The sequence below is a fragment of the Nomascus leucogenys genome, chromosome 8 (genome assembly GCF_006542625.1).
Source record: "Nomascus leucogenys isolate Asia chromosome 8, Asia_NLE_v1, whole genome shotgun sequence".
Classification (NCBI taxonomy): domain Eukaryota; kingdom Metazoa; phylum Chordata; class Mammalia; order Primates; family Hylobatidae; genus Nomascus; species Nomascus leucogenys.
In genome coordinates, this window is record NC_044388.1 from 31,008,201 (window position 1) to 31,028,912 (window position 20,712).

The following is a 20,712-nucleotide window of genomic DNA, read 5'->3' on the forward strand; positions in this document are numbered from 1 at the left end:
CACATCGACCACAGACTGACAAGCATCTGATTTACAAAGACAGAGGTTTTGTTTGTTTGTTTTGTTTTGTTTTTGGAGTCAAGGTCTCGCTCTGTCACCCAGGCTGGAGTGCAGTGGAGCAATCATAGCTCACTACAGCTTCCAACTCCTGGGATCAAGCAATCTGCCTGCCTCAGCCTTCTGAGAAGCTGGGACTACAAGTGTATGTCATCATTGCCCAGCCAAGGCAGAAACTTTTGACTCTCACCTGGAACTAGGCATACCAGGGATACCTGTGTCCCCTACCAGGCTACCTGCAGGACACCTGCATCACCTACCTGTAACTTGGGCACCTAGAGCATAAACGCCATGTGGCTCCTGGGCCCTTTGGCTAGGAGGGACAGACGAGCATTCAGCAGCTGGCTGCTGTCATAGATTTGGGACTTCAGCCTGCAGAACTGCCCTCAGCACATTGCAGCGAAGCCAGTGCCTACGTCACTTGTCATGCTCAGTACCTGCAGGTACGGCTGGCTTCGTGGGTGTGCAACCGATACGACTGCAGAGAGCCATGTGCTCAGAAGGGCCTTGCAGTTGTTTAATGCTCTGTTGTCACCGACTTGAAATTCCTAATGATTTTTTAACAAGAGACCCTGCATTTACTTTTCACACTTGGCCCCATAAGTTATGTAGCCAGCCCTCCCAGCACTGCTCATGACCTAAAACTGGTAGCTGGGGCCTTGTAGCAGACCCTGTCCCCTTGGAGGGGTGCATATTTCACAGTAAACTGCACATCAGACATAGGCTGGGAAGCTCTGCAACATCTCATTTAATCCTCATGACAATCCTATGAGGCACTCCCAATTCTACAGATGAGAAAATGAAGACTTGGAATGGCCAAGTAACCTCTCCATGGCCAAACAGAGTCAGCAACGTTTGCTGGGCACGCGTCATGGGAGCTTTTACTGACTTGGACACAGCCCTGTGAAAGCCTGAGATAAGGCATGCAGATATGTACACACTCTGTTAGATTCAAACACAACTGTCTGGCTCAGGGACTGCATTCCGAAGCCCGCCAACTTTTAGTCCTGGGCTTCATCCACTGAATTTCAATTAATAATACTAGAAAAAGTAGCAAGGAAGACAACATGTGTATTAGCTGGAAATGTGAGAAAAGATTCAAAGGGCTACTCTGAAATATATATTTTGAAAAACTTTCTTGATAAGATGCAACTCGAAAGATTTTCCTAGTTTTCATAAATATAAAACACAAACTAAAACATGTTCTGGCACATTTGTGGCATGTATAAAATCTTAAGCATCAAAAGATGACCAGCATGGGCAATTTTTGGCTTATGAGCATGGAATGGCTTGTCCAGCAGCTTTCTGGGGAAGGGACCGCAGGGCTCTGACCCACCAGTGGCAGCCTCTCTCCACACCATCCCAGCACACACACCCCTATACCCACTGCCCACATCTCAGAGTCAGCAACATTTGCTGGGCAAGAGTCGTGGGAGCTTTTACTGATTTGGACACAACCCAGCAAAGGCCTGAGATAAGGCATGCAGATATGTATGCACCCTCTAGCCATCCCCATGCACACACACCCGTATACATACATGCATACACATGCGTACACACATGCATACACATACACACACATACATACAAACCACATGCAGACAACATGTACACAAAACACCTACACACATACATGCACATGCATACATATGTACACACTTGCACTCACGCATGCACACACAATTCTGGTGCAGGCCAGCCTTCCATAGGGAGCTGTGGTCAGCTCAGTCGCTCACCGCAGAGCTCAGTACTCTCTGACCATTGCTGTCTGTACAGAAACAAACTCCCGGCCAAGTTTGGCCTTTCTTTCGTGCATGTAACTTCCAACTGAATGTTGTTGGACAGACTCTTGGACTTGACAGACAGCAAGTGTGAGAAGCTCATATCACCTCCCCTGAGTGCTACAGATGTATTGAGTGTGGGTCATTGGCATGGCCACCGTCAGAGGCCCAAGCCACCCTGTCCCTCTCTGTGCAGCCCTAAGGGAGGAGCGCTCGGTGCAGGCTGTGTGGCAGTGGAGGACTTCGTTCCCTGTTCTGTGGCTCGCAGAGTGAACCTCTGTTCTCCAAGCAGCCCCCTCTCCCCTGGGCTGCTGTTCAAGCCTCCAGGCTCTTCCCCGAACTGCTGAGACTTGGGGGAACAAAGGCTTTTATGACAAGTTTTATTAGTGATGCCTCCTGTGCTAACTCTCTGAGATGGGTCAATGCTATTAACCCCGTTTTACAGAGAGGGGAAGAGCCCCAGAGAGGTCAAATGCTTCCCTCAAGGTCATGCAGCATGTGTGGGGCAGAGGTAATTAGCCCCAGCCTGTCCGTTGGGCCAAGGGACAAGGAGAGTGTGTGATGCAGGGGTCTAGGGAGGCCACTCTTAACGATCCTGGAACTTGGACTTCAGGAAACCAGAGATGGGCATGGGGGCGGCATCCAGCACCTTTGCTGCTGTGTGACACCTTGCCCCCTGCCCTGTCCCACCTCCTGCCACAGCCCCCACTGTCTTCACTGCTGTGTGACACCCTGCCCCCTGCCCTGTCCCACCTCCTGCCACAGCCCCCACTGTCTTCACTGCTGTGTGACACCCTGCCCCCTGCTCTGTCCCACCTCCTGCCACCAGCCCCCACTTTCCTTTTGCTCTGGAGAATGTCTCAATGCAACAGTGCAAAACTACAAAAGACAAATAGAGTTACTTTGGAGTGAGGGTAGTAGATCAACTGCTCAGATGTAGCTAGGTTGTGGCTTATCAAAAACTTCAGTAGTTTGGCCAGGCCTGGTGGCTCATGCATGTAATGTCAGCACTTTGGGAGGCCTGGGTAGGAGGATCACTTGAGGCCAGGAGTTTGAGACCAGCTCTAGGTAACATAGTGAGAGCCTGTCTCTACAAAAAAATTTAAAAATTAGCCAGGTGTAATGGCCCACACCTGTAAACCCAGCTACTCAGGAGGCTGAAACAGGAGGATTGCTGGAGCTCAAGTTTGAGGCTGCAGTGAATCATGATTGTCCCACTACACTCCAGCCTGGGCAACACAGCAAGAACACCTCTCTAAAAATAAAATTAAAATAAAAAAAAAAAAAACAGCTTCAGGAGCTATGGGAGCTTCTGGGACCATAAGCCAGAGTCCAAAGGCAGAACAAGTAAGAAACTGGATTATTCGTATCTTGATTTTCTTCCAGCTGATACCGGAACACACAGGTCTCCCCAGCTGAATCGCTTGCCCTGAGAGGGAGGGGTGAGGGATGCTGCACTGCCCACTCTAGGCTCCTCTCTGCCAGTTCCCAGTACTTTGTATGTGGCTGGACACACAGCAGAGGCTTGTACTTACTTGTGGAAAGGAAATGAAAGAAGAAGGCCAGGCTAAGGCTACAGACATGCAAACTGGGAAAACACAGAAACCAAAGGCCACAAACCTCAGCTCAGAAAGCAGGTCCCCTCAGCCAAAGCCTGTGTTTATGCCTGGCTCTCTAGGGGAGACTGACAACTGGCAAGGCTGCGAGCGTGTGCCGGTAACAGGGCATCCTGGGAGGGAGCCCGGCTGTGGGTGAGCGCCGCTGAGCGTGTGAATTTCTGCTGCCAGAGACACGCGCCTTTGCCAAACGCAGCTGGCCCCTGCCAGTTCAGAGGTTCCCAGGAATAGACAGGCCCCAGATTCACAGGCTTATGGATGTGCACATAAAGGAGTCAATGGGAGAGCCATCTATGGGGGGGGCTTGGTGTCTTCCTACTTAAAACACTGCCCTTCCTCATCCTCCTGGTCTTTCTGCCCGAGGATCCCACTCTTCAGCAAGTCTTTATCCTACAAGCCAGAATAAAGCTTTATTTTCCAGCTGACTTGAGTAAGGTTTCTGATACTTGCAACCAAAGAACCCTAGTGATTCATGTCCCAGGATTGCTGGGAGGTGCAATTGCACACACAGAGCACTTAGCACAGTATCTGATACGTGGCAAGCACTCGGTACCTGCCCATCATCATTGTCTTCAGTATTATTAGGATTATTGCTGTTAAATACACGCCGACGCATCAAAACAAACTGCACGTCGACCAGTTCTAATCCTCTGGCTGTGCACACACATCATCATTCACTTTAGCTAAGTCCCACCTTCCTCTCACAGGGCCCACCTCAGATCAAACCGCCCCAGAAGCCCTTGAGAATTACTGTGTCCTCGCCAACCTCTCTCTGCAGAACTCTCGTCCTCCCCTGTGTCCTAGTTTTATCTGGTGTGGCATATAACTGTGACATAATCACGCCGACTGGGGCTGCTGCTCACAGCTGTAGAGTTGGACACAGCAAAGCCTTCTGTGCCTTGTGGGATCGTCCTGCGTGTTCCACCCGGGCTTTCTCTTCCCACCTAGAATGTGAGCATCCCATGAAAGCAGAGCCCACTTGTTCTTTTCTTTTTTAAAAACAATTGATTACTTTTTTTAGAGACAGGGTCTCACTCTGTGGGCCAGCTGCAGTGGTGCCACCATAGCTCACTGCAGCCTCAAACTCCTGGGCTCAAGTGATCCCCAAGGGGGAGGTCTTAGCCTCCCAAGTAGCTAAGACCACAGATGTGCACCATTAGGCCCAGCTGTTTTAAAAATGTTTTGTAGTGACAGAGTCTTGCTATGTTGCCCAGGCTGGTCTCCAACCCCGCCTCAAGCAATCCTCCTGCCTTGGCCTCCCAAAGTGCTGGGACTACAGGTGTGAGCCACTGCACCAGCTGTATTCTTTCTTTTGTTTCTCTATGAGATCTAGTGTGATGCTGACCACATGGAAGAAAGAAAACTGATATTTACAGAGCATCCACCATGAGTCCGACACCAGGTGAATGCTTTACCCGTGTTCTCACATTAACTGTCACAGCAGTTCCTTGACAAGGTCATTGTTTTCTATATCCCTCAGGCCACACCAGCATGGCAATAAAAATAGTCACAGTGAAACTCTTAGAAGATTGTCATCCCTGACTTCACCCTCACTGCGAATCCCAGACCATGTCAGATACCGCCTTCCCCAAATAGTTCGGAGATCCCCCAAAATGTGGCTTACCTGCACCCTGCAGACCATCCTTTGGCATTTACCATCTTCCCTGCCACCACCCAAGTCCTAATGTCCATCCACTGCTGAGCCTGTTGGGGAGTCCCTGCGCTGGGATGGAGAGTGCTGGCCTGTGTGGCTGCTGTCGCCCCAGACTCAGGGCTGCAGGTGCCACTCCATGGCCATGCCCTTTCCTGCTTTCCACCCTGTGAGTGCACTGTCTTCCTTCTTGCAGCTTCCAATCCCATCACTTGTCTCCTGAACTCATTCATGTCTGTACCCTACCCTTCCTTTCCGATGACTCCCAACCCAGGGAAAGCCTCCGGAGACTTATTTCATCTCCTCCTTCCCTGGCTGCCTTGCACTGTCGAGGAAAAGCCACAAAACCCTGCCTCTGCGTCCACTCCCAGGCCATGCTCACTTCAGCTGAGCTCTCACTGATGCTCGGTAGTTCTTTCATTCATTTCTTGCTGACTATTAAACTCTTCCAGACCCTGTCCCCTCCTCCAGAGGCACCTGGCCTCAACCTTAGAATAACTTCCTCTTCTACTTCATTGAGATAGATGAGTCTTGCTTTCCTCCCTCCAGTCCCCAAATCCTTACCCTCCAATTCCCACATCCTCTTCTAGTCTTGCAGACTTGGCCAAGATGCCAGCATCCCCTTTGCCAAAGCCAACCCTCATCCAGCACTTTCCCCTCCTCTGGGACCTCGCGAGCCGTTAACTCTCTGCCCTGCCTCCTGTGCCTCCCCTCGCCTGATTCCACCTGCTTCTCTGTGCATCTACACAGGAGTAGCCTTCCTCTTTCCTTTCCTGTGCTTCTTCCAGCTCCTGCTCTTTCCCATTCAGCTTCCAGAAATGAGTCACCCTCCCTGCCCCCTCCCTTTTTTATTGCCTTTAATCTGACCTCTCCCCTATAGCTCTCCTGAAACTGCTTTCAGAAAGGCACGTGATCTCATTGCAACCCACCCGCCTGCTCCCCAGGACCTGACCCCAGGGGATGACATCCCTTGGTTAGCAGCTCTCCCTGCTGCCCGTGTGGCCGTGGCACCCTGTGCCCCTCTAACATGCCTCCGTTCTCCCAGCTTGCTCCTCTCCTTCCTCCGCAGGTGCCTTCAGGAAAGCACCTCCTCTTCCCCTCTCCATGGAATCCACAGTTTCCACTCTCTTCTCCCTTGGAAGATGATGCCCTGCTCGTACCTCCTGTCTGACCTCCGTCCCCGGCCCCAAAGCTGTAGCCTAGCCCCTTCCTTCCCGAAGCCGCCGCACCCCTGCCTCCTTCCTGCAGCTGAGTTTCGTCACGTTCCCCTCGTGCTCAGTGACCTACAGCTCTTCCTGTCGACCCACAGAACAGAATGGGATTGTGGAGTCTGGGAACCTGAAGTTGGAAGGACTTTAGGATTCTTATCTTGTTGAAACTCTGATACAGTGTAGAATGCCCATCACAATATTTTTGGACAGGCTGTCATCAAGTCTTTGCTTACACGTCCGTACTTATGGGAAACTCACTATTTCATGAGGTGCCGTGTTCCATTTTAAAATAGCTACTAAATGGGCCCATTCTAGTGTCTCATACCTGTAATTCCAGCACCTTGGAAGGCTGAGGTGGGAGGATCACTTGAGCTCAGGAGCTTGAGACCACCCTGGGCAACATAGTGAGACCTCATCTCTATTAAAAACATTTAAATTATTTTTTAAATTAACATAGTTATTAACTGGTTATTGTGTTCATCTCCCATTGGCCCTGTAAATCAGGCTCCCTTGGAGTAATGTGATCTGGTTTTCCTCTTCTCCTTCACATCTTTCCCGGACTTCAGCCTCAATGGTTCCACACTGTTGCCTGAAACCGTCCCTCCCCTCCTGCCTCCGCACTCACACTTGTGCTGATTCTCATCAGCAGTGTCTTGGATCCTCAACTCAGCCCTTTCCTTCCCGCCAGACAGTGCAGACGCCAGCTCCGCCGGGGACTTGCCCATTCTCTCCAGCTAAATGCCCTTCCTTCTCTTTTGAAACCTCCAAGAACCACTTTGTTTATACTCCTTATCCACGTATCCTTTAGTCTATTTATCCATTCATTCACTCATTCATTCATTCAGTCAGCCCACAACATTTCCTTAAGCCACACACTGGCCCAGGGTCCCTGCTGGGCACCAGAGACGCCACAGAGAACAAGGCATGGAGCCCCTGCCAGAGGGAAGGAGCCTGTAGACACCCAGAGTGTAGGCACTAAATGCTGGGAACCATAAAAATGGGTTGAGAGTTAGCAAAGGAGAACTCCAGGAAGCTCCGAGAGGACGTGCGGGAGGAGTCTAACCTGGCCCAGGTCCAGGAGCAGCTCCCTGAAGAAGTGCGGCTACCCTGAGACCCAGATGACATGTGATAAGGGGAGTCATTGTTCAAGGGTCTGAAGGAAGTTCTGCATGGCTGGCACACAGAAGAGGAAAGGGACCAGGCAGGACTCAGTGGCTAATGCCTATAATCCCAGCACTTTGGAAGGCCGAGGTGGGTGGATCGCCTGGGGTCAAGAGTTCGAGACCGGCTTGGCCAACATGGTGAAACCCCGTCTCTACTAAAAATACAAAAAATTAGCCAGTCATGGTGGCACGCCTGTAATCCCAGCTACTCAGGAGGCTGAGGCAGGAGAATCGCTGGAACTCAGGAGGTGGAGCTTGCAGTGAGCCGAGATCATGCCACTGCACTCCAGCCTGGGTGACAGAGCAAGACTCTGCCTCCAAAAAAAAAAAAAAAGAAGAAGAAGTAGAAGAGAGGGACCACAATGAAAAAACTCGGAGCTCGAAGGACTTTGGAAAGCATGCTAAGGAGTTATTTTAATCTCGATAGTAATTGGAAGTCACTAAAGGGCTTTACCGAAAAGTGGCAGGGTCAGTTTATCATTTTGAAACATCCCCCCTGCTTGGTTTTAACATTCTTGTACATGGCTCTATGCCTTTTTTTAGCCCCTATAATATTTGACCTAATGTGGAGGGTAGAGCAGGTGCAGTAATTAATAAATGTTCATAGTACTGAATTTGGGAAATAAAATATCTTTAATCACTGTATTCTTAAAAATGAAAGCTAATAACTGTATGATTATAGACTATAAAGCCAAAAAGGGCAACAATAACTTAAAGGAACATATTTGTTCATTAAAATATTAAAAACTAGAAAAGGAAGCAGTGTCAGGATCTTAGAGAATGGAAATTTGTCCTGCATTAAAGGTAAATGTTTTCCAAGAATGCAGATATCTTTTAAGAGGGTTGATATTTTGAAGCATCTAAATTATTAAAATAAATTTTTCCTCATTGAAAAAAGTATTAAACTAGGAAGCACTTCCTTAAACCTAAAGAGTATCTGGGTCACAATCGTTAGCCCCTTGTGATGGGTGTCTCTTGGGACCAGCTCCTGTCTGAACGTGAAACTTGTTGGGGTACTCATGTAGGGCCCATCCTTTGGGCGTCTGTATCTCTTGTTTCTTAGTTTTCACAAATATGCAGAATAATGTAAGATGACAGCAATGGGAGAAACTGGCATTGCAGGAGGAATACAATGGAACTCGCTACGATCTTTGCAACTTTTCTGTAAATCTAAAATTAAACCCCAAAAAAGTTTAACTAAAGAGAAACAGAAAGGAGGGCAGATTGGGGACCCCCAGTGAGGGCAGGGCAGTGTTAAATCACATCACAGGATGCGAGATTGGCTGGGCCAGGATGTGCAGTGAAGACGGCCACTGAGAACTCAACCCCAAGACCCCAGGAGCAGAGTGCAGAGGGCGGCCCTGCTGAGGCCTGGAACCCACTGGGACAGCCAGACTAGTCCTGCTCTCACCTTAAGAAGCATTTCAGTTAGTGCTTAGTTCTTAACCACTTAGTAAATCAGCATCTGTTTACATGTGGATAGGATCATGGCAATGGTTAAAAATAGTTCTTTTTTCCATAAGCCTGTACTGATATAAATAAATGATTCAATAAATAAGTACATGGGAAAGAAGGGGCACCTCTTCCTTACAGAAGAATTCCAAATAACACATGTGGACGCCATCACCTCTAGGAAGTAGAGCTTAACCCTCCATGATTTTGAGGATGGGCTGGAATTAGTGACTAACTTCTGAAGAAAAGGAGGAAAGAGTAACTTGACAGGAGAGAAACTTGCAAATGTGACCTTAACCAAATGATCCTATTAGCATCATCTGTGATGTCGTGTGGCCATCACACAGCCCCAATACACTCTGATGAGAATGGGGCTTTACGTCAGCGGTATCTTTTCCAAAATCCCATAACCCCAGGTGAATGATGACAAAAGCCTCCAAAAACGCAGATAGGGGAACATTCTACAAAATGCCTGACCAGTAGTCCTCAAGAACATCAAGGTCAAGAAAAACAAGGGAAGATTGAGAAGCTGTCACATCCCAAAGGAGACCAAGGAGACGTGATGAGTAAATGCAAGGTGGTACCCTGGACTGAATCGTGGAATAGAAAGAGGACACAAATGGAAAAACCGGTGAAATCCAAAGTCTGAAGTTCAGTTCATGGCAATATGCCAATGTTGGTTTCTTAGTCTTGGCAAAGGTATTGTGGCCACGTAAGATGATAACATTAGTGAAAATGGATAAAGCGTACATGGGAACTGTCTGCTATCATTGTAGCTTTTCTGTAAAATCTCGGGTTAATCCAACATAAAAACTTTATTTAAAAAAACAAGATAACTGGACATGGTGGTTCATTCTTGTAATCCCAGCCTTTCAGGAGGCTGAGGTGGAGTGATGGCTTGAGATCAGGAGTTCAAGACTAGCCTGGGAAACATAGTGAGACCCTATTTTCAAAAAAAACAAAAATAGGCCAGGCATGATGGCTCATGTCTGTAATCCCAGCACTTTCGGAGACCAAGGTGGGCAGATCACCTGAGCTCAGCCTGTCCAACATGTTGAAACCCCATCTCTACAAAAAAAAAGCTCCACAAAAATTAGCTGGGCGTGGGGCTGTGCACCTGTAGTCCCAGCTAGTTGGGAGGCTGAGGCAGGAGAATTGCTTGAGCCTGGGAGGCAGAGGTTGCAGTGAGCCAAGATCATGTCATTGCACTCCAGCCTGGGTGACAGAGCGAGACCTTGTCTCAAAAAATACATAAAATAGGCCAGGCACGGTGACTCACACCTGTAATCCCAGCACTTTGGGAAGCCGAGGTGGGTGGATCACCTGAGGTCAGGAGTTCGAGACCAGCCTGGCCAACATGGTGAAACCCTGTCTCTACTAAAAATACAAAACTTAGCCAGGTGTGGTGGCTGGCACCTGTAATCCCGGCTACTAGGGAGGCTAAGGCAGGAGAATCACTTGAACCCAGGAGGTAGGGGTTGCAGTGAGCCGAGATTACACCACTGCACTCCAGCCTGGGCGACAAGAGTGAAACTCTGTCTCAAAAAAAAAAAAAAAAAATATATATATATATATATATAATATATATATATATATAATAAAAAATAAAAATAAAAACCAAGATGTAGAAGAAAACATAAATAAAATGTGATGGTAAGCGTTTTTGTTTTTGTTTTTGTTTTATAACTCTGAAAATGGCAACTGTTTCTAATTAATGATTTGTTTTGTTTTTTCAGAGGAGACCATTCTGGGGTCCTGGGGAACTCTCTCCTCTAACATCCTGGCAGCAGTGTGAACAGGATTGTCCTGGTTTTGTGTTGTTTCATTTTTAACTTCAGATAATGTAAATTCTTGATGAAAGTATCTAGCAGGTTATAACAAACGGGATGGGAGTTCAGCCTTGCTAGAGCGTGTATTTGCAGCCTGGCATCGTTCCCGGAGAAGAATATCCTGGTTTCTAAAGCAGAGCTGAGCTGTTTAAGGGACTCAAGGTGCCTCTCGTGAGGAGAGGCCGATAAGTGGGATGACTGGGGACGTCTGTAGTGGCACTGTCCCCTACCGCATATATGCCTTCTGACCTAAGACTCTCTACTTAGCATTTATAAAATTCACAGTTCAAGGGGGATCATTCTAATTGGCAAAAGGACTTTTCTTTGCAAAATCAATAAGTGTAGAATGAGTGCTTGTGATGCATTCGAAAGTTCATTCCTGTATGCATTCAGCATATGTGCATTGGCACTCTACCACATGCCAAGCATTGACACAAAGCCTCTACATTCTGGTTGGGGAGTTGGATTTAAAAGAAATAAACAAGGAAGATAATTTCTGGTTAAATTAGTCTGCTAGGGCCACCAGAACAACATACCACAGGCTAGGCAGCTTCAACAACATAAACTTATTTTCTCACAGTCTGAAGGCTGAAAGGCCAAGACCAAGATGCCAGCAGAGTTGGCTTCTTTCAAGGCGTCTTTCCTTGGCTAGCAGATGGTCACCTTCTTGCTGTGTCCTCCCATGGTCCTCCCTCTGTGTGTGTATCCCTGGAGTTTCTCCTTCTTTTTAGGTTGGAGCTGGTCTTATAAGATTAGGGCCATACCATTACAATCTCATGTACCCTTAATTACTTCATTAAAGACCCTATTTCTGGCCAGGTGCAGTGGCTCATGCCTGTAATCCCAGCACTTTGGGAGGCTGAGGCGGGCAGATCACTTGAGGTCAGGAGTTCGAAACAAGCCTGGTGAACACAGTGAAACCCCATCTCTACTAAAAATACAAAAAGTAGCCAGGCATGGTGGCGCACGCCTGTAATCACAGCTACTCTGGAGGCTGAGGCAGGAGAATCACTTGAACCTGGGAGGCGGAGGTTGCAGTGAGCTGAGATGGCGCCACTGTACTCCACCAGCCTAGGCAGTAGAGCAAGATTCCGCCTCAAAAAAAAAAAAAAAAAAAAAAAACCCTACTTCCAGATGCAAGTCACATCGAAGGTATTGAAGGTTAGGGCTTCAATGTATGTATGACCTGGGGTTGGAGGGGGGAAGGTGCATGCCACAGCTCAGTCCATAAGGCTGGTAGTGATAAACATTATAAAATAAGTACAAGATCAAGAGTGAGGTCATGGGACTAGCGTTTAGATAGGGTGGTCAAATGAGCCCTCTCCAAGGACAGCCGAGGCCTAACCCGGAGGATCTGTGTTGGCTGGTGCATCCCTTACAAGACAGGCTGAGAGTAGAAATTCACAAAAATTACATGGCCAAAGGGTCGTACAGTTCAGTTAGTCCATACCCCTCATTTTGCAGACTACTGAAGTCAGAGAAGATGAACAGTAACTTATAATTGTTTAATACTTAAAACAACAAGCTTATAGTAGAAGTATTCGTCTTAACTTTTTATTATAGACTCTTTTAAACATACACAAAAGTAGTCTCCCTAAGATAATCAACCTTTACTCATCTTCAAAACTTTGCTAATTTTTCTTCTATCTCCTTTTTTTCCTGGAATTTTAAAACATAAATTCCACATCTTATTTCACTAGTCAATATTTCAGCATATGTCACTAGCTAATGAGAGTTCTTTTCTGGCATGGTTTTTCGTTTTTTTTTTTAATACAGCTAATGAGGTACTGTTACTATTAACTTCAGTGAAGAAACTGAGACCACTTTCCCTGAACCTTCCCAAGACCTGGCTAATGTTAGGGTACATGAAGAACCAAGTCCCCAAACTGCTTTTCCCAACCCTAACTCAGGGCTGTTTCTACTCCACAGCTAACATGATAAGAATCACTGCCAATAATGTAAAAATAATTTCCCTAAATGTGCTGTAATTAATTTAAATGACTTTATACACATCTTTTTAGGAACACAGTTAAACGTGAAATAAATGAGGGAATGTCGGTATTTTTCGCTGCCTGTTTGAGGGGAAAAAAAAAGCTTAGTAGAGGGTGTCAGAGAGACGGGAATTATTCTAGTAGAAACTGAAATATCTAGGTGAAGAATCAATAGGCCTTATGTTAATTCGCCTCCAGGATATTGGCATTAATACCAAAATCTGTCCCTTTGCCAGGATTGGAGATAATTTGCCTGGATTGGGGCGCCATCTAGTGGCCATTTCCACATCCTCGGTACGCGCGCCGCAGAGCCCAGCCCGACCCTGAACGCAAGATGGCCTGCTCAGTCTCTATTTTTCCAGGAGGTGCTTTTGCGGTAAAAACTGATTTTAATAGGAAAGCCCATTCCAGTATTTCTTTTCATAACTTTGAAGATGCAGCTGCATAACCTAGACCATTTGGATTTGCTTTCCTTAAAACTTCAGTTATGAGCTCCAACTCCTGAGTTTTGTTTTTATGTATTTTTTACAAGCAGTGCCCATTGTTCCTAGTACAGCGGTTGCCAAGCAGCTCTGGGTGTGCATGTGCACAGATGGCAGCGTGACCAGGAGGCTACAGCGCCCAGAGCAGCTCGTGCAAACCGGACCACCCTAAGACAGCCCACCCAGGATGGCGGCTGTCCCATCCGAGCGTGTGGGCTGGGATGCTGGGATGTGTTCCATTTTCTCAAGCCGGTGCTGACATGGACCTAGTTGGATCTTTTCAGAGGCTCATGCCTCCCCTGCAGTGGTTGTGGCACTGCCAGAGACTGTTTTCACAGACGTGTGTCACCTCAGAGGGAAGTTTCTGGACATTTCTAGACTACAACGGCAGCAAATACAGAGTACTGTGAATTACAGTGTGAACATTCAGAACACTGGGGAATAGGCGATACCTCTGGCTGGTTAATCAATTTGGTGAATTTTATTAGCACAGATTCTCCATCTGGGGTACTTTTCATACCGCTAACCTCTGAAGCACTTGGAAAGGGAGGAAGCACTTTTGTGAACTTCTGAAAAGAACCAAGTGATATTTCTCTGAAAAATATACCCTCTTGCCTTCCTGAATCTACGTCTTCAGGAGTAATTCAGTGAATAAAATGCGTGTTTTTTTTTGTTGTTTTCCACAAAATCCTACTCACAGGAATATATTTGAGTAAAGGCAGTGTTTCTTCATTAGGAAGAGTTTAGGTTTTAGAATCTTCTGTGAGTCTGATACAAATATACCCTCTTGCCTTCCTGAATCTACGTCTTCAGGAGTAATTCAGCGCAATTTTGGCTCACTGCAAGCTCCGCCTCCCGGGTTCACGCCATTCTCCTGCCTCAGCCTCTCCGAGTAGCTGGGACTACAGGCGCCCGCCACCACGCCCGGCTAATTTTTTGTATTTTTAGTAGAGATGGGGTTTCACCGTGGTCTCCATCTCCTGACCTCGTGATCCGCCCGCCTCGGCCTCCCAAAGTGCTGGGATTACAAGCATGAGCCACCGCGCCCGGCCAAAAGTTCATCTTTTAAGGATTTTAATTATTCAATAAAAGTTGCTAAGATATTGTTTGGTTAACAAAAATAAAAACTCATATAAACCTTTCTCTTATATCATAAAACAGAATCAATTCTGGAAAGATTAAAGAGTTAAATATTTTAGAATGAAAGAGGAAAGAAAGAGAGAAAGAGAGAAAGAAAGTGAACCAAAGACTCTGTCTCAATAAATAAATAAATCCAGATATTCCATGTATATAAATAGGAAGACTCAATATTGTCAAGGTATCAGTTCTTCCCAACTTTATCTGTAGATTCAATGTATTCCCAATCCAAAACCAAGTAAGTTATTTTGTGGCTATTAACAAACTGATTGTAAGGTTTATATGGAGAGGCAAAAATCCCAGAACAGCCAACAAAATACTGAAAGAGAAAACAAAGTCGGATGACTGACAAACACTACCCAACTTCAAGACTTAGTATAAAGCTATGGTAACCAAGATAGTGTGGTATTGTTGAGAAAACAGACAAATAGGTCAATGGAACAGAATAGAAAGTTCAGAAATACACCCACATAAATAACAGTCAACTAATTTTTGACAAAGCAGCAAAGGCAACATAATGGAGCAAAGATAGTGTCTTCAACAAATGGGGCTGGAATGACTAGACATCAACACACACACACACACACACACACAAAACAGTTAATCTAGACACAGAGCTTATACCCTTCACAAAAATTAACTCATAGTGGATCGTAGACCTAAATGTAAAATGCAAAACTATAAGACCTAGAAGATAACATAGGAGAAAAACTAGATGGCCTTCCCCAAACCTCAACTCCAAAAAGTATGGCAATGACTTTTTAGATACAATACTAAAGGCATTATTTATGAAAGAAAAAAATTGAGATGCTGGATTTCATTAAAATTAAAAATTTCTGCTCTATGAAAGACAATGTGTAGAGAATGAGAAGACAAGCCACAGACTGAGAGAAATATTTACAAAAGACACATCTGATCAAGGACTTATCCAAAATGGACAAAGAACTCTTAAGACCCAAAAATAAGAAAATAAATAACCTGATTTTAAAATGAGCAAATGACTTGAACAGACACCTCATCAAAGAAGATATACAAAGGCAAATAAGCATATAAAAAGATGTGCAACATTATGTATGCGAACCCCAAATATCTGAGACAGGTCTCAGTTAACTTAGAAGGTCTATTTTGCCAACGTTGAGGATGCATGCCCGTGACACAGCCTCGGGAGGTCCTGACAACTTGTGCCTGAGGTAGTCAGAGCACAGTTTGATTTTATACATTTTAGGGAGACATGAGACATCAGTCAACACATGTAAGATGCACATTGGTTTGGTCCAGAAAGGCAGGACAACTCAAAGCAAAATGGGACAACTTGAAGCAGGGAGAGGGCTTCTGGGTCATAGGGAAATAAGACAAATGGTTGCATTCTTTTGAGTTTCTGATTAGCCTCTCCAGAGGAGGCAATCAGAAATGCATTTACCTCAGTGAGCAGAGGGGTGACTGAATAGAATGCGAGGCAGGTTTGCTCTAAGCAGTTCCCAGCTTGACTTTTCCCTTGAGCTAATTGATTTGGGGGCCCCAAGATTTATTTTCCTTTTACATGTGTCATTAGAAAAATGCAAATTAAAACAATAGCGAGTTGCCACTACACACCTATACCTACACCACTACAATGGCCAAAATCCCAAACACTGACACCACCAAATGCTGACAAGGATGTGGAGCAACAGGAAATCTCATCCATTGCTGGTGGGAATGTAAGATGGTACAGCCACTTTGGAAAACAGTTTGGTAGTTTCTTAAAAAACTAAACATACTCTTACCATATGATCCAGCAATTGTGCACCTTGACTTTTACCAAAATTACTTGAAAACATATGTTCATACAAAAACCCGCACATGTATGTTTATTTGTAATTGCAAATCTTATAAGCAACCAAGATGTCCTTCAGTAGGTAAATGGAAAAACACAGAGGAAACTTAAATGTATATCACTAAGCAGCAGAAGCCAATGTGAAAAGCTCTATGATCCCAACTATATGACATTCTGAAAAAGGCAAAATTAAGGAGACAGTAAAAAGATTAGCAGTTGCCAGGGGTTACAGGGCAGGGAGGGATGAACAGGTAGAGCACAGAGGAATTTAAGGGCACTGAAATTACTCTGTATGATACTATAATGGTGAATGTAAGTCATTATACATTTTCCTCAATCTATAAAACGTACAACACCAAGAGGGAACCCTAATGTAAACTATGGGCTTTGGGTAACAATGATGTGTCAATTAATTGTTCATTCATTATAATGAATGTATTACTCTGGTGGGAGATATTGATAGTAGGGGAGGCCGTACCCATGTGGGGGTAGGGGAATATATGGAAAATGTCTGTACCCTCCACTTAATTTTGCTATGAACCTAAAACTCCTCTAAAAACTAAAGAGAGACAAAGAGAATCAGAGAGACAGAGAAAGAGAGTGTGTGTGTGTGTTTGTGTGTGTGTGTGTGTGAATATCTTATTTCTGAATGAGGAAGAACTTTCTAAGCATAAAAGCAAGTAAAAAGAAATCCCAATTTCATTTTGTCAAATGGTGAAAAAAAACTTCACCATTTGACTTTTCAAAAATCTAAAAGGCAAGTTGCAAACTGGGAAATACATTTACAACAATTACGACAAAGGTAGAATGACTGTAATCAAAGGATCAAAGACTTCCATGCCTACAACAGATAATCAGGCAAAGGAGATGCACAGGGGTGGAGACACTGAGGTTTAACTGCCAAGCATGGTCTCCCATCTCCCACGGTGCCCCCTATAGACAGAGATTAGAATATTGGAAACTACATTTTCCCGACTCCCTTGCCAGAAGGTGTTCATCTAAGCAATATATATAAACCCAAAATAAACAAAAAAAAGCAAGCTACTTAAGTGTTCATTATTAATGGATGAATTAAATGAATTCTAGTGCATCTATAGATATTCTATATGGTCACTTCAAATAATGTTTAAGAAAGGATTTTGATAACCTGAAATTGGGGAAGCCCTCAGGAAAATTACCTCCACATAGAGTATGATCTTCCCCCAACCTCAACTCCAAAACAGAAACATCTTTTCTTCTCATGAGAATCAAACAAAATTGATATAAGACTTTGAATATTGTCTTTTTTGTTCACCATATCTCTATTTATTGTCTCACATTCTTTATTTAAAGGAGCATAATTATTTTCAAGAAACCAACTCACTTTGTTAACAGTGATGCAGAAATATATTTATGCTGATGTGATGTGAAGTGGGAAATAATAAAGCCAGGTCCATGCTCTCCGGGGCTTTTGGACTGAGATCTTGAAACCCAAATTCTTAGGGGAGAAGGAAAGAAGATAAGGCAATCAGTAACCTAAGTTATTGCCCTCGTTCTTAAACCAGAAAGCCAAGATGGCCTTGGGCCCTTTCTAGATAGATAGATAGATGATAGATAGATAGATAGATAGATAGATAGATAGATAGATAGATAGATAGATAGATAGGTGGATGGATGGTTGGATAGATAGATAGATGGATAGATAGACAGACAGATAGATGGAAGGATGGAAGGAAGGAAGGAAGGAAGGAAAGAAGGAAGGAAGGAAGGAAGGAAGGAAGGAAGGAAGGAAGGAAAGAAAGAAAGAAAGAAAGAAAGAGAAAAAAAGAAAGAAAAGGAAGGAAGGAAAGAAGGAAGGGAGGGAGGGAGGGAGGGAAGGGTGATACAACAAATCAAACATTACTGGGTATATACATATAGTTATATATGAGAGATTAGAAGAAAAGTTTTTATCAGCATTTCAAATAAGATTAAAGGAGATCATAATTAGGTTAATAAATAGGTCCTTAATTTTTGCCATAAGTGAAATGAAAAAATATTTCAAGATCTCTCCTGATCTCAGAACAGTCACCTGTCATACATATAAAGGTCAAGATTTGGGATAAAACCCTTCACCCGCTTTCCCAATCACAAAATCAATGTTTCCTACCTGTTCTAGGGCTCAGAAACTATTTGAATGAGGGTAGGCTACTACACACAAACAAACAACCAGAAGAAATGTAGTTCGTATCTGGCATGGTATACAACAGGAATAAAAGGCACGTCTCCAGTGCCTAGTAATTTCTGTTTTATTGCCATCAAAAGGATTTCTTAAATGGTCTTGTCCAGAAAAGAAGATCCTAATTTAGATCCCCAAACACCTAGTAAGAGTCTGATTTTTTTTCAGATTGTTTGCTGTTGGCACACAGAGATGCTACTGATTTTTATATGTTGATGTTGTATCCTTTACTGCATTTGTTTATCAGTTCCAATAGTGTTTTGGTGGAGTCTTTAGGTTTTTCCAAATATAAGGTTATATCATCTGCAAACAAGGATAATTTGACTTCTTCCTTTCTAATTTGGATACTCTTTATTTCTCCTCTTGACTGATTGCTCTAGCTAGACTTCTGATAATTGACTCTTTAAAGCAAAAATAATAGCATAATATTGTGTGGTGTTTATAATATACGTAGATGTAAAATACTCCACAACAATAGCAAAAAGGATAGGTATAACAGATTGTACTTCCTTCAAAAGTTGGAGTCTAATTATGATGAAACCCTTGTGATTTGCCCTTTATGATTTCCTCAATGAGTAGAATGTGGCAAAAGACTTGCTGCAAACCAATCAAAGCCAGATCATAAAGTGCAATCGAAATTACACCTGGTTCTCTCTCTCTCTCTCTCTCTTCAGGATGCTTATTCTTAAGCCCTTGAAACCATGCTGTAGAGAAACCCAGGCCACTTGGAGAGCACACATGTAAAGATTCCAGCTAACAGCCTCAGTTAATATTTTAGCCAAAGCCAGCATTTACTGCAAGACATTTGAATGAACAATCTTTTGGATGTTTCCAGGCCCCAGCTTTGAAGTCTTTCAGCTGAGTCCCCAATACCAAAAGCAAGAACAAGCTGTCTCTACTGTGTTCTGTCCAAGTTCCTGACCCACAGAATTTATGAGCATAATAAATGGTTGCTTAGGCTACTAAATGTTGGGCTAACTTGTTACGCAACCATACAGACTGGAACAGAGAGTGGGGTTCTTTGTGACAACAAAAGCAACAACAACAACAACAACAAAAAGCTTAAAACATGTGGGAATGACTTTGGAACCAGGAAGTGGGTAGAGAAGTTGGAATAACCTTTTGAAGAGTGTTAATCCCACTACTTTGGGAGGCCAAGTTGGGAGGATCGCTTGAGGCCAAGAGTTTGAGACCAGCCCGGGCAAAACAGTGAGACACCATGTCTATGAAAAATTAAAACAAAAAAATTAGCTGGGTGTGGTGGTGCATGCTTGTAGTCCTAGGTACTTGGGAGATTAAGGTCGGAAGATTGCTTGAGCCCAGGAATTGGAGGCTGCAGTGAGCTATGGACATGCCACTGCACTCTAGACTGGGCAATAGAGCAAGATCCTGTCTCAAAAAAAAAGTGTTAATAATGAAGGTGTGAAAGGCTTTAAAACAACTGTTAGCACAAGCCAAGTTACTTGAGGAATTGTCAGTATGGGCTTAAGGAAAAGTGAAGGAAATATTATTGGAAATTGAAGAAAAGACGCTTTGTTACATATTGGTAGAATATTTTGCAAAATGTTATCTGTGATAATGTGTAAAATTATAAATTGTACCTAATAATCCGGCTGATTTATCTAAGGAGAATTCCAAATAAGAGTTTTGAAGGCACTGCCTGGATTCTCTAGCTCCAGATAGTAAAGTGGAAAAGAAGAAACATGAGCCAAAAAATAAATTATTCCATTTTAAAGCTTATAGGAAATATCAAGTAGCCAGAAATTCTTGGGTTAAAAATATCTGTTTCCGGCTGGGCGCGGTGGCTCACGCTTGTAATCCTAGCACTTTGGGAGGCCGAGGCGGGTGGATCACAAGGTCAAGAGATCGAGACCACGGTGAAACCCTGTCTCTACTAAAAATACAAAAAATTAGCCGGGCGTGGTGGCGGGCCCCTGTAGTCCCAGCTACTCAGAGAGGCTGAGGCAGGAGAATGGCGTGAACCCGGGAGGCGGAGCTTGCAGTGAGCCGAGACTGCGACACTGCACTCCAGCCTGGGCGACAGAGCGAGACTCCGTCTCAAAAAAAAAAAAAATCTGTTTCTTATTCCCAATCTTTCCAAAATTCTCAAATCTAAAAAGACCCTCAGAGCAAAGATCAAATCTACTGTGGGATTATATGGTCATCTGTTTAGACCTCAGAAATATTTTAACAGGCACCTCCAAGAACTGTTCAGTCAGACCAAAAGCTCTTTAAGGATTTTGGCATGTCACAGAGAGCCTCTTCTCTGACAACAGAGGTTATAAGAATTGCAAGGGTTTTGACCCTCAACAGCTTTCCAAAAATCTCATGA